Below are 17,066 nucleotides of genomic sequence, written 5' to 3' on the forward strand. Positions count from 1 at the left end.
TGTTTGTATTTTGCGCTGTGTGAGAAGTTGGCCTGATATATGATGTTTCCAATTCTGGAACCACCTTGTATCAGTCCAAACAATCCCTTATGATGTCTGGTTGTAAGTCAACCTTATTAGACAAGCTATCCTAGGGGTAGCATGGACTAAGCAGCCTAAAGGCTTAACTTAAGAGGTCGTGTTAAGCGAGCTGTTTTACCAATCACAATCCTGTAATACCAAATGAAAGGACACCACACAAGTATATATTGTAAAAATATATGTGTTTATTTCTAAAATAATCCCCAGTACTCTTTATGAGCAAAGGGGCACAAGCGTTAAATCAAAAGCACAGTATAACATACAAAGTTGCACAATTATGGATGAGGGCGGGTGGCCACTCAAACCATATATTAAGAAAGTGGTATAAGAGATACCAACCGAACAGTGGTTAGGCCTAGGGCCTAGGGAATCGCTGGGAGCAGTCGGGACTAGCAATGCTGAAGACGGGAAAAGCCCGCGGGATTCAGGTGCAGCACGTAAAGTGCGGCTTGCACCAATGCAATGTCAATGGTGTGTAAAAGTTACACAAGTAGAGTTTTAGGATACTTCCGCTGAACCTAGAAGGACAAAACTTTAGACACAGACCCTCGAGGTGTAGACTGTGTACCAGTGTGGGAACACTGGCGTTGCAATGTAACCTTACCCACAGGAAGCAGGTGCATAGGGTCGAAGTGGCGTCTGGTTTCGTCACGCAGGTTCTGGGTGCTTGAAGCTGAAGAGGCTGCAGGAGATGTGAAGGAGAAGTGTCCGGTGTGATCCAAGGGTGGATCAGAGTAGAAAAGTACCTGAAAGTAGAGGAGACAGAGTCTGGGTCACTCAGCAGTGACAAGCCAGCTGGCAAGTGACCGGGCCAACGCGTCGAGCCAAGACAAGCAGAAGGGCCCCACGCAGCACTCGTCGAGTGTAGAGGGGTGAGCTTCGGTGCAAGAGTGGCTCAGGGTTGGGGCTTCTCAGACCCCGGTGTACAGCTTCGAGGGTCACTCGTGGACTGCACGGTCAGCGTCTCGTGGTCTATTCAAGATGGCGTGCCCCACGCTTCCGGTCGCCTCCACGGGTCTCAGCTCTGCAGGGACTGTGGATCGGGCTGTAGGAAGGCAGGCAAGCTTGATCTCGTTGATCTCTGTCGCTCGAGTTCCGGCGGGAACTGCAACAAAGCAGGCGTTGAGGTGCTGGATGGTACCTGTTTGCACAGGGTGGTCACTCCTTGACCACAAGGGAGATTCTTCAGTCTTCTACGTTGAGTAGGATGTCGAAGGGTCCAGAGTTTCGTTTCTTATGTTTCATCAGGATAGTCTGAGTTGCATTGGCAGTGCTCCCACTCTTATTCGAATCTGGTGGGCTGGATTACCTGCTAGGTCCCCTCCTATGGGTGGGACCCAGGAAGGGGTGGATACACCCCTTTCCTTTGATCCAGGCTGCGCTGGGACTGGGGCTGGTGTGCCCCAGAACCGGTTTGGCCGGATTATGCAAAGGGCAGCCTTGTGCTCCCCAGGCAGTGTCTGGTTTCTTTCAAACCTCCCTGCTACAATCCACTATCTCCTGTCTGGGGTGGTGTAACACCGCCCTGCGACAGGAAACCCTTTGTCCAGGCCCCCTCTGCTGAGTTTCGGTCAGCAGCAGGAGGTCTGTGGCAGAAGCATCCATTTTGTGGATCTGAGGCTCTTTTAAAAATCAACCGCGTTTCAGTAAAGTAACATGTCTTCTCCCTCTAGAGGGGTGGAATGCTACCCCCGTCACCAGGCCTGGCGAGGGGGTAGTATTCCAATTCGTATGACACCTTACACGACATGTTTTGATAAAGCCAAACCAAAGTTGCTATATAACCGCGAGGATTATAAGGCACTTAATAGTATATGGTATGGCATTATCCCGGAACAGCTTAGGGAGTTGTTCCCGACATCTGCAGACAGGCTCAGCTCATGCTAGAGCTCCATCTCACATTAAACCACGCACTCTGCCTCCAGGATTGATAAGGCCTTCCATAGGAGTGGCTCACAGGTTTATATGTGTCCAGATATAGGTTTAGATATAGGTATACTATATCTAAGCAAGGGGTGATTGCACCCACTTGCCCCAGCTGAGTGATCAGCCAGTTGTGTCAATTTAAGAACCAGCCAGGGGTGGCAAAACATATGCTGCAGCCCCTGGTAGGCCTTGGTGGCACCTATGCCCTGAGCACCTATAGTGCATGGTACAGGGGCTGACAAGGAGTCCATTTCCAATTGTGGTATGTACCTATAGCACACGTATTACGAATTTAGAGAGAGAACAGCAGGCTGGGGGTCTGATTAGCAGGCCCACAGCCTCAGTAAGTCGAAAACCAGTGAAGCAAAAAGCAAAAATTGGGGTGACCATAGGATAGCAGACCCTACTCTCCTACACGCCGTAACATTGATTATATGATTTCTTTTAAAAATTGCTTTGTTCACAATAGTCACTGACTTCACGAGCGATTCATTGGTAACCCGGTCCGCCGGGGCATATGCCGTTTGTTGCGGAGGGTCATCTTGGCAGCACACTCACTTCCGTTCACCCAGACGGAAGCAAAGGCAGCACTCTAGTCGATCTGGCCCCTCTCCCTACTTAACACCGAGGGAGGTGCGGATGCGCGCAGCGGCACCCTGATTAAGAGGGTGAGTCACTTTTGGGAGCAGCGTGCATTTAATCCTCATTAAAATTGTCGGAGACTATCTTTTAGTTGCCCATTGATTGCAGAATCATTTTTAAATATCATAGATCACGGTTTGTATTTTGCGCCGTAACATTGATTATGTATGTATAGTATGTATAGGCATTTATATAGCGCACTACTTACCCGGAGGGTCCCAAGGCGCTTCGACCGCTGCGAAACCCTTCCTGGCTTCCCTGAGAGATGGTCCTTTAATGGGTATCTCCAGGGTGAGACCTGGCATCCCCGGCGGTCTGGTGGGGCCGTTAGTGAAGATGAGGCAAGCTAGTGCCCAGAGTTGCTGAGTGTGATCGCTGATCAGAGTGGGCACCGAGGCGAGAGAATTATCGAGTCCACTGACCCTGGTCCAGAAACCTGCCGCGCCGGGAATCGAACCCTGGTCCCGGGCCGTCCTCTGCTCTCAGGTCTGCCGCCTCTAACCAGTGAGCCACACTACTTCACGTATACGATCTCTTTTAAAAATTGCTTTGTTCACAATAGTCACTGACTTCACGAGTGATTCATTGGTAACCCTGCCCGACCCCGGTCCGCCGCGGCGTATGCTGTTTGTTGCGGAGGGTCATCTTGGCAGCACACTCACTTCCGTTCACCCAGACGGAAGCAAAGGCAGCGCTCTAGTCGATCTGGCCTCCTCTCCTTACTTAACACTGAGGGAGGCGCGGACGCGCGCAGCGCCACCCTGATTAAGAGGGTGAGTCGCTTTTAGGAACAGCGTGCATTTAATCCTCTTTAAAATTGTCGGAGACTATCTTTTAGTTGCCCATTGATTGCAGAATCATTTTTAAATATCAAAGATCACTGTTTGTATTTTGCGCCGTAACATTGATTATATCAATCAATCAATCAATCAACGCATTTATAAAGCGCACTACTCACCCAGAGGGTCTCAAGGCGCTGAGGGAGGGGGGTCCGCTACTGCTCGAACAGCCAGGTCTTGAGTTGCTTCCTGAAGGTGAGGTGGTCCTGGGTCAGGCGGAGGTGGGTGGGGAGGGAGTTCCATGTCTTGGCGGCGAGGTAGGAGAAGGACGGTCCCCCAGTGGTGGCTCTTCGAATGCGGGGGACGGCGGCCAGGGCGTGGCTGGTCGATCGAAGCTGGCGTTTGGGAGCGTAGAAGTTGAGGCGGCTGTTGAGGTATCCTGGGCCTTGGTTGTGTAGGGCTTTGTGTGCGTGGGTGAGGAGACGGAAGGTGATTCTCTTGTTGACCGGGAGCCAGTGCAGGTCTTTCAGGTGTCCGGAGATGTGGCTGCGACGGGGGATGTCCAGGATGAGTCGTGCTGAGGCGTTCTGGATCCGCTGGAGTCTCTTCTGGAGTTTGGCGGTGGTTCCGGCGTAGAGGGAGTTGCCGTAGTCCAGACGGCTGGTGACGAGGGCCTGGGTGACCGTCTTCCTGGTCTCGGTGGGAATCCACCGGAAGATCCTACGTAGCATGCGCAGGATGTTGAAGCACGACGAGGAGACGGCGTTGACTTGTCTGGACATGGAGAGGGAGGAGTCCAGGATGAAGCCCAGGTTGCGTGCGTGGTCTGTTGGTTTGGGTGCGCTGCCTAGGGCGGGGGGCCACCAGGAGTCGTCCCAAGCGGCGGGTGAGGATCCCAGAATGAGGACTTCTGTCTTGTCCGAGTTCAGTTTCAGGCGGCTGTTCTTCATCCATTCGGCTACCTCTTTCATCCCTTCGTGTAGGTTGGCTCTGGCGGTGGCGGGGTCGTTGGTGAGGGAGAGGATCAGCTGGGTGTCGTCGGTGTAGGAGATGATGTTGAGGTTGTGCTGGCGTGCGATGTCTGCGAGGGGGCTCATGTAGACGTTGAAGAGGGTTGGACTGAGCGAGGAGCCTTGAGGAACGCCGCAGATGACTTCGGTGGCTTCAGATCTGAACGGAGGGAGGCGGACTCTCTGTGTCCTTCCGGCGAGGAAGGAGATGATCCACTCCAGTGCCTTCTCCTGGACTCCGACGTTGCTGAGGCGTTGTACTAGGGTACGGTGGCAGACAGTGTCTAAGGCCGCGGAGAGGTCGGGGAGGATGAGGGCCGCTGTTTCTCCGTTGTCGAGCAGCGCTCGGATGTCATCGGTGGCTGCGATCAGGGCGGTCTCGGTGCTGTGGTTGGCCCGGAAGCCAGACTGCGAGGGGTCGAGGGATCCGTTCGACTCGAGGAAGGCGGCCAGCTGCTTGTTGACGGTCTTCTCAATGACTTTTGCAGGAAACGGGAGCAGCGAGATGGGGCGATAGTTCTTGAGGTCGGTGGGGTCGGCCGATGGCTTCTTGAGTAGGGCGCTGAGTTCGGGGTGCTTCCAGCTCTCCGGGAAGGTAGCGGTGTCGAAGGAGGTGTTGATGATGTCCCGCAGGTGGGGTGCAATGACAGCGTCGGCCTTGTTGAAGACGTGGTGAGGGCAGGGATCGGTCGGAGATCCGGAGTGGATGGAGTTCATTGTGCGGACGGTGTCTTCGGTGCTGATCGGAGTCCAGGCGTGGAGGGTGGTGGTGGGGGGCGGTGGTTCGGTCGTGGCGTTCGTCGGTTGAGTGCTGAAGCTGTTGTGTATGTCCGCGATCTTGTTGTGGAAGTAGGAGGCGAGGGAGTTGCAGAGGTCTTGCGAAGGGGTGATGTCGTTGTTTCCGGCGTTGGGGTTGGAGAGCTCTTTGACGATGTTGAAGAGTTCCTTGCTGTTGTGTGCGTTGTTGTCCAGTCGTTCCTTGAATGCAGTTTTCTTGGTGGCGTGGATGAGTTGGTGGTGTTTTCGGGTGGCGAGCTTGAGGGCAGTCATGTTGTCCGGTGTTGGGTCTCTGCGCCAGGTTCTGTCGAGGGCTCGGCAGTTCTTCTTGGAGCTCTTGAGTTCGTCGGTGAACCATGGGGCTTTCTTGCTACCGGGTCTGCTAGGCGGGGTCCTCAGGGGGGCGAGCTCGTCTGCGCAGTCGCTGATCCACTTCGTGAGGTTGGTGGCCGCCTGGCTGGGGTTCGTTGTGCTGGTGGGAGGGTTCATGCTCAGGGAGGTTGCGAGCTGGTCGGCTGTGATCTTGTTCCAGCTCCTGCGTGCCACCTGTTGCTGGTGGATCGTGGTAATTCCGAAGCTGAAGTGGACGCAGCTGTGGTCCGTCCAGTGGAGTCAGGTGGCGTGGCTGAAGGCGATGTCCTTGCTGGATGAGAAGACGGGGTCGAGTGTGTATCCGGCGTAGTGGGTGGGGGTGGTGACCAGCTGCTTGAGTCCCAGGTTGGCGAGGTTGTCCAGCAGGGTGGTGGTGTTTGCTGTCGTTGTTGTTCTCCAGGTGGAAGTTGAGGTCGCCGAGGAGGATGTAGTCGGCGGAGCAGAGGGCGTGCGGGCTGATGAAGTCGGCGATGTCTTTGCTAAATTGTGTGCGTTGTCCCAGGGGTCTGTAGATGAGGGTGGTCTTTGGGTTGATGTGGACCTGAAAGTGCAGGTGCTCGGCGGTTGCGAGGGTGTCGTCGGTGTTGGTCGTGATGCGGATGGTGTTCCTGTGGACGATGGCGATGCCTCCTCCGGTGTGGTTGATGCGGTCCCTTCGGATGATCTTGTAGCCGTCTGGGATGGCGATGGCGATGTCGGGCGCTGAGGAGGTGTTCATCCAGGTTTCCGTGAGGAAGGCGACATCTGGGGCTGTGGTGTCGAGCAGGTTCCAGAGCTCGACGGCGTGCCTGTGGACGGAGCGGGTGTTGAGCAGGATGCACTTCAGGTGGCTGCTGCTGTTGCTCATCTTGGTCTTGGTTGGTGCTGGAGTAGTGCAGGTACGGATGCAGATGAACTTGCAGGAGTTGCAGCGGAAGGGTCCGTGGGTGCGTCTCGGGATGGCTCGGTAGCAGGACGGGAATCGGCCGGCGTTGAGTGCGTTGAGGGTGGCGGCGTCGTACGTCCGGCGGGCGGGCTGGGGTCTGTAGGGGCCAGGGGTCCTGGCACTGGGCGCGGTCCAGGCGCGGACGGGCACAGACGGGCTTACCTTTGGCACACCTTCGGCGCGTTTGCCACTCTGCCATATGTGGAGAGTGGGGGGGCGGAGCGAGGGAGGGTCAGCTGGGAGGCGGGAGCGGGGTGGCAAATGGGAAGGACGAGCGAGGGAAGGGGGCGGGGCCGCAGGGGGGGCAGAGGTGGCGGGAAACGCGACAGGGACTGGGCGCAGCAGACAAGGGGTAAACAGCGAAGGGTAACACAGCGGAAATACACACACGGCGAAGAAAGCACAACAAGAGGGGAGAGCAAAGCAGAGAAACACGGAGGCAAAAGCAGGAGTACGAAATGCAAATGCGGCGGAAGTAGCTCCCGCTGTCAAGGGCCGAGCACAGCTGCGAGCAGTGGCGGCACTAGGCGGGTACAGGCTCAGTTACGGGGAGTGCGCACGGTGTGTGGGGTGACCGGCCCTGAGGGACGATGGTCACTGCTCACCACCGTGTTCACTCTTCCATATATGGTCCAGTGGGAGGGAGGCCAGCTGGGAGGCGGGAGCGGGGTGGCGAATGGGAAGGATGAGCGAGGGAAGGGGGCGGGGCCGCAGGGGGGGCAGCGGCGGGGAGGTGGCGGGAAACGCTGCAGGGACTGGGCGCAGCAGACAAGGGGTAAACAGCGAAGGGTAACACAGCGGAAATACACACACGGCGAAGAAAGCACAACAAGAGGGGAGAGCAAAGCAGAGAAACACGGAGGCAAAAGCAGGAGTACGAAATGCAAATGCGGCGGACGTAGCTCCGGCGGTCGAGGGCCGAGCTCAGCTGCGAGCAGTGGCGGCACTAGGCGGGAACAGGCTCACTTACGGGGAGTGCGCACGGTGTGTGGGGTGACCGGCCCTGAGGGACGATGGTCACATTATATGATCTCTTTTAAAAATTGCTTTGTTCACAATAGTCACTGACTTCACGAATGATTCATTGGTAACCCTGCCCGACCCCGGTCCGTCGCGGCGTATGCCGTTTGTTGCGGAGGGTCATCTTGGCAGCACACTCACTTCCATTCACCCAGACGGAAGCAAAGGCAGCGCTCTAGTTGATCTGGCCTCCTCTCCCTACTTAACACCGAGGGAGGCGCGGACGCGCACAGCGGCACCCTGATTAAGAGGGTGAGTCACTTTTGGGAGCAGCGTGCATTTAATCCTCATTAAAATTGTCGGAGACTATCTTTTAGTTGCCCATTGATTGCAGAATCATTTTTAAATATCATAGATCACTGTTTGTATTTTGCGCCGTAACATTGATTATATCAATCAATCAATCAATCAACGCATTTATAAAGCGCACTACTCACCCAGAGGGAAGCAAAGGCAGCGCTCTAGTCGATCTGGCCTCCTCTCCCTACTTAACACTGAGGGAGGCGCGGATGCGCGCAGCGGCGCACCAAAGGCGCGCCAAAGGCAAGCCCGTCTGCGCCCGTCCGCGCCAGAACGCCGCCAGCTGCCTTGCCACCATCTTCTATTCAATCTGGTCCCTCTACTGTATCCGTACCCCTGAGAATGGACACAACCACTCCACTCCACATCAGGTACGAACGAAATGATTTGTTAGATTTAAATCGCCTCCCCTCTAAAATATCAGAAGAACTACTAACTGATCTTGAGAAAGCCCCCTGCGCCTGCGTCAAGAGAGATGATGCCCAAACCGAATTTGCCAGCCCCCCACCGGGAAAATACACAGCCATATATTTTAATGCTAGATCCATTCCAAAACATGCTCTCCAGATATGGAGTCTGCTTAATTTTGAAGAACCAGATCTATGTTTTATATCTGAAACATGGCTACACGAGCACGCCATCCCTGATCTTCAAACAGCTTTTCCCCAGCAGTACTCCATGATTAGGCTTGATAGAACAAAGGGAAAAGGTGGTGGAGTACTCATAGCAGCCAAGGAGAATATAAATGTCCAAATCATAGAAAGCCCTGTGGTAAATGACTCTGAAATCATAATTTTCAAAGCAAATAGGCTAGGAACAGAAGAAATATGGAAAGGTGCTTTATTATATCGTCCCCCAGGGAATAAAGGAGACTTTGTCAACATTCTATTAGAAACTATAGCCCCTCATGCACTGACAGCAGACTATTTTTTACTATTAGGTGATTTTAACTATCACGCCGACGATCTGTCCAACACTGATACAGAAAAATTAATTTCTGCTATGAACACCCTTAATCTGACACAAAAGATTACAGGCCCTACCCACCAAGCTGGGCATACGCTTGATCTCCTATTTACCAATTCCCCTAATGTCTCACTAACTACTCCCATTCCACTATTATGGACTGACCATTTTCTTATAAAAATTTTCTATAAGCAGCCATAGATCAGAAATTGCAAGAAATCAAAACCAAAAATCATGTAGAAATATGAAAAAAATAACTTTAGCTGCCTTTTCCGAGAATTTTGTCACAGATCAAAAAAACGTAAATGAAAATGTCAATCTTGGAGCCATGTATCTGGAGTCTGCTGTCCACAAGACACTAGACAATATAGCTCCATTTCGAAAGGTGTATTGTAGGGAGAAATTTTCGCCTTGGTTTACTGACCAACTAAAACATCTTAAAACCTTAACAAGGAATGCCGAAAAAACATGGCGCAAACACAAAGATCTTAATAATCGTAAAATTTATCAAACCCTACATACTAAGTACATGAGGGAAATAAAATCAGCGAAGAGAACACACATAGCTGAACGAATAAACAAAGCCGAGAACTCGTCTAAAGAGCTCTACCACATTCTAAAGGAATTTACTTCCTTTAAAAGTCCGCAAGAAATGCCAAAAACTAGTGAATGGACGGAAAACCTTTCTAAATTTCTAGACGATAAAATTATGATAATATGTAAATCCTTTGAAACAGAGAATATATCCCTCCAACACCTGGAACAGGAGCTATACGCGACTTAAGCGGTATATACGCATGATTCATCCCCGAGCTGGTCCACATTTGATCAGCTGGATAGTGAAAAAACTATGTTATTAGGACGTAAAATCAAATCAGGCTCCCCTAGTGATCAGTTGACCTCAAAACTATTTGCCATTCTTGCACCAGTGTTAGTAGCTCCTCTTTCCTGCCTTTTAAATACATCCCTGATAGAAGCGGAATTTCCCAAAATTTGGAAGGCAGCCAGAGTCAAACCTTTATTGAAAAAGCCCGGTGCCGATGTAAACATCTTATCTAATTACCGCCCCATCTCCCTGCTGCCCTACCCAGGAAAAGTACTGGAGGCATTTGTAAACGAACAACTGGTAACATATCTTGAGAAAAACAACCTACTCGACTCCTCACAGTCGGGTTTCCGTGCTGCTCACAGCACGGAAACAGCTCTGGTCGAGGTTGCCGACAACATCAGACTTGCTCTAGACAGACGTCAATCTTGCATTCTGGTGCTTTTGGATCTGTCGGCTGCCTTTGACACCATCTCCCACCAGATCTTGATTAGAAGACTGTGGGAGTGTGGTGTCAAAGGGCAGGTTTTAAAATGGTTTATCAGTTATCTGTCAAATCGAACAACTACACTACAAATAGGTGAGACCTTGGCCAGTACTCGGCCTGTTACAAGAGGCGTGCCGCAGGGCTCTATTCTTAGCCCTTCGCTTTTTAATGTTTACATGGCCCCTTTGGCCAAATTGATCAGGACATACGGATTTGACGTGTTATCGTATGCGGATGACACGCAAATACTGGTTACCCTTGGCCCGGATGTAAATGACACCAAAAAGCGTTTTCAAATGTGCCTGACAGAGGTAAAAAACTGGATGAGTCTAAACCATCTCCAGTTGAATGGCACCAAATCTGAAATTATGACTTTTGGGCAAGCAAGCGAACACTGGACTCATGACTGGTGGCCCCCAGAACTGGGGGAGTGCCCCGTCCCAAAAGAATCAGTCCGTAACCTAGGATTTCGTATGGACAACACATTGTCCATGAAGGACCATGTAAATCATACTGTAGGCACCTGTTTTGGAATCATGAGGAGTCTACGTAAGGTCTTCAAATGGTTACGAGCAGAAGCACGCAGAACCTTGGTTCAGGGCCTCATAGTAAATAGGCTAGACTATGGTAACTCTCTTCTTCTTGCCATAAATGAGTGCCATATTAGGAAACTGCAAGTAGTGCAAAACACGGCTGCTCGCCTGATCCTGGGTTTACCCAGACGATCCCCCTCTATGCCATGCCTAAAAAGTCTACATTGGCTCCCTGTTAAAAAAAGAGCCATATTTAAAACCATGTGTTTGGTTCATAAACACATGTACGGCACAGGACCAAAATATTGGAATCAAAAACTGACATGGTACCAGCCCGGTCGACAACTGAGATCAAGTTCCAAGTCACAACTTACGCCACTGAGAGTTCTAACTGCTAGAAACGGCGGACGCGCCTTTTCCTTTATGGCGCCATCTCTATGGAACAAACTCCCCCTAGACATACGCACAACTACTGAACTCATGTGCTTTCGAAAAAAACTGAAAACATGGCTCTTCAGTTAAGAATTCCATTCTAGACCTACCTTTTTCTTCTGGGACTGTCCGCATGCGCCATGAGACTCCCTTGGGAAGTGATATGTTGCGCAATACAAATATCCAGACTAGACTAGACTAGACAAGGTGGCAGGGGCATTCTTCATCCCAAAGGGCATAACCCGGAACTGGAAATGCCCATCTGGTGTGGAGAATGCTGACCTCTCTTTGGCCCCATCGGTCAAGGCGATCTGCCAGTACCCAGACCTCAAATCAAATGTGCTGAGGTACCGGGCAGCCCCTAACCGATCTATGAACTCATCAGCTCTGGGGATGGGGTGCGCGTCAGTCTTGGTGACTGAGTTGAGTCCTCTGTAGTCCACACAGAACCGGAGTCAGGCGTGGCTCCCGGCACTGCAGCCTTTGGGACCAACACCACTGGGTCGGCCCAAGGACTGCTGGAGGACTCAACCACCCCAAGGGCAAGCATCTTGGAGACCTCCTCCTTGATGCAGACTCTGACCCTGACAGTCACTCTGTAAGCCTTGTGCTTTACAGGCAAGCTGTCTCCTGTGTCCACATCATGGACGCACCAATCCGTGACACCAGGAACCAGGGAGAACAGATCAGGAAACTGCCCCAGCAGTTGGCGGCAGTCATCCTGTTGCTCAGGAGTCAGGGTGGGTGAGAGGTTAACTCCATCCACTGATCCATCTCGCTCTGAGGCTACCAGAAGGTCAGGAAGAGGCCCGGACTCCTCCTCCGCCCCATCATCTGTTGCCAAGAGCATGCCCACTTCGGACCTCTCCAAGTGGGGCTTCAGGCGATTGACATGCAGGACCCTTAAGGGGTTCCTGGGAGACTGCAAGTCCACCAAATAGGTGAAAGGACTCCTGCGCTCCACAATCTCAAAGGGGCCTGCCCACTTATCCTGAAGTGCACAAGGCTCCACTGGGGCTAAGACCCACACCTTCTGACCAGTCTGAAGCTCAACCAGAGTGGCATTCTGATCGTACCACCGCTTCATCTCCTCCTGGCTGGCTTCCAGATTTGCCTCAGCAAGTGCTCTGAAACGCCTACTCTGGTTCCTGAAGGCCAGCATGTAACTGTATACATTCTGGGGAGGTTGCTCCCAGTCTTCCTTGACCAGACTTAGAGGTCCTCTGACTGGGTGGCCATACAGAAGCTCAAAGGGGCTGAACCCTAGAGACTTCTGTGGCACCTCAAGGTATGCAAAGAGAAGGCATGTGTGGGAGCGCAGGTCGGATAAACAGGCGTGGAGGCTGAAGATAGTTTCAAATAGGTTGTTTAATAATAACAGATTGAGGAACAAAGGTTCGTGAATCAGTATGAATATCTTCTAGCGTTTCTTCTTCTCGAAGGAGGGCTGTTGCAGGTGTGTTTCCCGGCTCCTCGTCTTCGGAGTTCTCAGGATTTCCCCGGAAGCTCATAAAAGAAGCGGAAAAGAAAGGGGCCGTCAGATCACTGATTCTATGTAAAGGTACAGGATTTTACCGTCACCACACCACAGTGTTTGTTTCTTGGGAGATCCGTGTGATTTAACCAAAAGTTACGGGAACTTAAAAATTATTGAACTAAGGGTGGGCTGTCACGACCTACAATGGTCATAAACTGTTACAGTCTGTAATAGGTACAAAAATCAAGGAACGTGATCACCACACCCTATTTGGATGCGTAATCGACGTTTATATGAATAAACCAATATCCACTTTAAGAAGATGTTCGACTGTCTCGAAATACAAAAGGTTCACCAGTTAAACCAAACTTCTAGGTTCAGGAAAAACAATATGTCAGGATAACTGAGTTGCACATTCATTAATCAGAATACCGGTTTTCTAACACCATCGTTCCGTATTCTACCCTCAGTCCCTTGTAACACCCCACTCACCGGCCCTGCCGTAACTCTCCAGAGTCACGGCCGCTCTCCAGCATCCTCCGGGGGACTCCACCAGTCCTCACACCACGGTTCGTCCGATTCCTCTTCGGCGCCGTCTTCGTTCCGGAGCCCTGGCACGCTGGTCTGGATCCGTTGAATGGTTTCCGTCTCCTCCGCTGGCGTCTTCTCCGTTGATTCCACCTTCCAACCCGACGCGTCTTCTTCCACGCAAACTCGGCTTTTCATTGGTTCTCTAGGTGTACCTCCCGGGTCATGTCCAACCCCTTCCGGGTCCTGACTACCGTTGGCTCCCTGTAGAAACACGGAAATACGGCATGGAGTTTCAAAGTTGGGATCGGGACTCTCGGTGTCCGACCGACATGTTTGATCCGTTGATGAACAACTGGGTTTAACCGCCCATGGAGATACATCGGTGAGTTCCTCCTCACAGCATGGTAAGAGGATGTCCCACTTACACCTCTTGGGTTCCTCAAGACCCATAATCATGCCTTTTAGGGTTTCGTTGAATCTCTCAACCAACCCATTTCCTTGGGGGTGGTAAGACGTGGTGAACTTATAGATTACACCACACTCTTGCCAAATGGATTTCATATACTTGGATATGAAATTGGTGCCCCTGTCAGACACCACCTCTAGAGGGAATCCCACTCTGGAGAAAATTCCCATCAGTGCGCGCCCCACCACGGGGGCCGTCACTGTCCACAGAGGGATGGCATCAGGGTACCCGGTGGCATGATCCACCAGGACCAGGATGAACCTGTTGCCCATGGCTGTCCTGGGGTCCAGTGGCCCCACAATATCAATTCCCACTCGCTGGAATGGGGTACTGACTACAGGGAAGGGCTGGAGAGGAGCCTTCTGCTTCCTCCCACTCTTCCCACTTGCCTGGCAAGTCTGGCAGGTCCTACAATGAGCAACTGAGCTCCTACACATTTGGGGCCAATAAAAATAGGCAGCAAGCCTTTCAAAGGTCTTGTCCTGCCCCAAATGTCCTACTAATGGCACATCGTGAGCCAGCCCCAGTAGGAAGGCTCTGAACTTCTGGGGTACCAGCAGCGCACAGGCTGACCCAGGTTCAGCAACCTTAGGCTCTGAATACAGGAGGTCATTCTCCCAGTAAATGGAATGTGTACCGGACTGATCACCATTGGCCTGGTCCGCAGCCTGCTGCCGCATACCCACGAGAGAAGGGCATTTTTTCTGCTCCCTGCAGAATTCCTCCCTGGGGAGGCCTCCTTCCTGCTGCCACTGGGTCAGCTCAGGCAGGTCCCCCAGATCGGCTATCTGTTCCCCGGTAGGCTCCAAGGCATCCCCCTCAAGGTCTGCTTCCTCAAGGTCTGCTTCCTCCTGGGCTGTGGGAACTTCAGCGGCCGGTTTCCCGCGCCCCCTGCGCCCTCCTTCTAAGGCCGGTTCCTGGGCTTCTCCCTCAGGCTCCAGGACCTCTTGAACACCCCTACTGGCTGCCATTGACCAGGTGGTCACGCACGCCCAGTCGGGTAAACCCACCATCCGCAGGTGAGTTGTCTTCTCCACCTTTTCCCAAGGGGAGCTCTCCAAATCATTCCCTAGCAAACAGTCTACAGGCATGGCAGTCCTCACAGCAACCTGCAGAGTACCAGAGACCCCCCCACTCAAAGGGAACCTGAGCCATTGGACAACGACTCTCTATGTTGTCAGCATTGACATCACAGCAGTAGGCATGGGGTACAACCTGCTCTTGAGATACCAGGTGCTGCCAGACTGCAGTCACACTGGCGCCTGTGTCTCTAAGAGCCTCTACCCCTTCTTCCCATTGACGGTCACCACTTGCCCATATTTCTTAGTGTTGGAGGGTAAGTAGTTCTCAGGGACCATCTCACTGTCTCCTAGTGAGACTAGGGTAATCTGAACGGGGTCCCACCCACCTAGGGCTTCCACTTCCTCCCCAAAGGCTACACTAGCCATCTGCCGGGGCGGAACCAGTGAGTGCTGATTTCACATACTGGCGACACCTGGGGACACTGTCAAAATGACCCAGCTAACCACACTTATAACATTTTGGGGGCCCCTTTGGAACAGGGTTACCTGTCGGGGCCCCGGTCTGCCTCTGGGGTGGGGGAGGCTGAGAACCTTTCCCTTGGGGATTACTTTGGGGGCCTTTTTGGAACCCCTTCTCTTTACCATTGTCCACCCCACTCTTCTGCTGAGGACCCTGCCCACCCTTGGCTGAGTCTCCCACTTGACCCTTGTGGACCCTGGTGCTGATCCAGCGGTCCGCCTCCTCAGCAAGCTTCCTAGGGTTAGTCAGCTTGCTATCAATCAGGTGCTGGCGTAGTTCAGGAAAACAATTACTGGACAAGTGCTCCCATGCAATTAAATCAAAGAAACCTTGAAAATCATTCACTTTGCTACCCTTCACCCAACCATCCAGTGCTCTGCAGAAAAAGGTTACATTCTCAACATAGGTACCCCCAGGAATCTTTGTACACCCCCTGAACCTCTGCCTATACAATTCAGGAGTTAACCCATACCTGGTCATCAAAGCTTCCTTCATGTGGGGATAGGAGTTATAGACTTCAGAGGGCAAATCTAAGAGTGTGTCCCGCCCCTCACTAAGGAACCGCCGCCACAACCCCGCTCCCCAATCTCTCTCAGGGACCCGGTGGGAGGACATGGCTATCTCATAGGCCTTGAACCACTGCCCTATGTCATCATTTTTAAAATACTCTTTTACCACATCCTTTGGCATGTACACCCTTGACTCTACCTTCACCGGCGTTGTGCTGCCACCAGAGGGAGGGTTTTCAGCTCCAGCTCCCTCATTTTCATTTCTCATGCTCCATCTGAATTTTTATTTCTTCCAGAGCCATCTTTCTGCTTTCTAGCTCCAATTGGCCATTTAATTTCAGCTCTGCCATCTTCATTTCATGATCCCGGGTTGCCTGTCTGTCTGCCAGCTCCTCTGGCTCTCCGCTGGTTCAGCTATCACAAGATCCCCAGGTGCATTCTGTTAGACGGGGACCCGGAGGGTCAGCCGAGTACAGGGGGGAGAGGGCTCCGGTGAGGGCCCTCTCCGGTAATCGTACAGACAAGTAACTTCCCCCCCACAGATAGACACCACACAGGGATGAGTTCTGCACACTTTTATATATCTTTTAAGCAAGGTACTTGATGGTACAGCAGGACCAGGACACGAGGATCCTGTCAATTCTAGTCTCTTTGGGGGAAAGGGTAGCGGGACAGTCTCAGTACCGGACAGGTCCAGGGGTAGCAGGTGTGGAGCTCACAATCCTCGAGCTGATGGGTTCGCAAGTAGGGGCCGCGGCAGCGCCAGCAGGCCCTCAAGATGATTCACGAAAAGGATGAGCCGCGGCAGCGCCAGCAGGCCTTCAAGATGGTTCACGAAAGGATGAGCCGCGGCAGCGCCAGCAGGCCTTCAAGATGGTTCACGAAAGGATGAGCAGCGGCAGCGCCAGCAGGCCTTCAAGATGGTTCACGAAAGGATGAGCCGCGGCAGCGCCAGCAGGCCTTCAGGATGGTTCACGAAAGGATGAGCCGTGGCAGCGCCAGCAGGCCTTCAAGATGGTTCACGAAGAGGAGCCGCGGCAGCGCCAGCAGGCCTCCAAGGATGAGTTTGTCTCGGTGTCTCTCGACTCCAGGATACAACTGCCTTCCTGCTCTGGAGCTGCCCCAGTTATAGGTCTGGCGCCCTTTGATGTCCGGACCCTTGCACTTGGAGGTCGGGAGGTCCGGGATGAGGGAGTCCAGACACCCAGCAGTGGAGTGGAGCCAGCGCCCAGGGAGGCTGGGGGCGATCGACACCTGACGGAGGGGAGCCATTGACACTCCTTCTCCCAGTGACCTGCCAAGTGGTCTCTTCACCCCCTGGGTTGATGGTGGTGCCTCGATGTCGGGGCCTGGCTGGGCCCGAGGCCGAGGTCGACCCGAGGCCATGAGGCCTGGTCGTGTAGTGTCCAAAATGGCGGCTGGGCCGGAGACAGGGGTTCTGGAAGGGACCCGGGCCGGCCGATAC

This window comes from Lissotriton vulgaris (genome assembly GCF_964263255.1).
Source record: "Lissotriton vulgaris chromosome 12 unlocalized genomic scaffold, aLisVul1.2 SUPER_12_unloc_1, whole genome shotgun sequence".
Lineage (NCBI taxonomy): Eukaryota > Metazoa > Chordata > Amphibia > Caudata > Salamandridae > Lissotriton > Lissotriton vulgaris.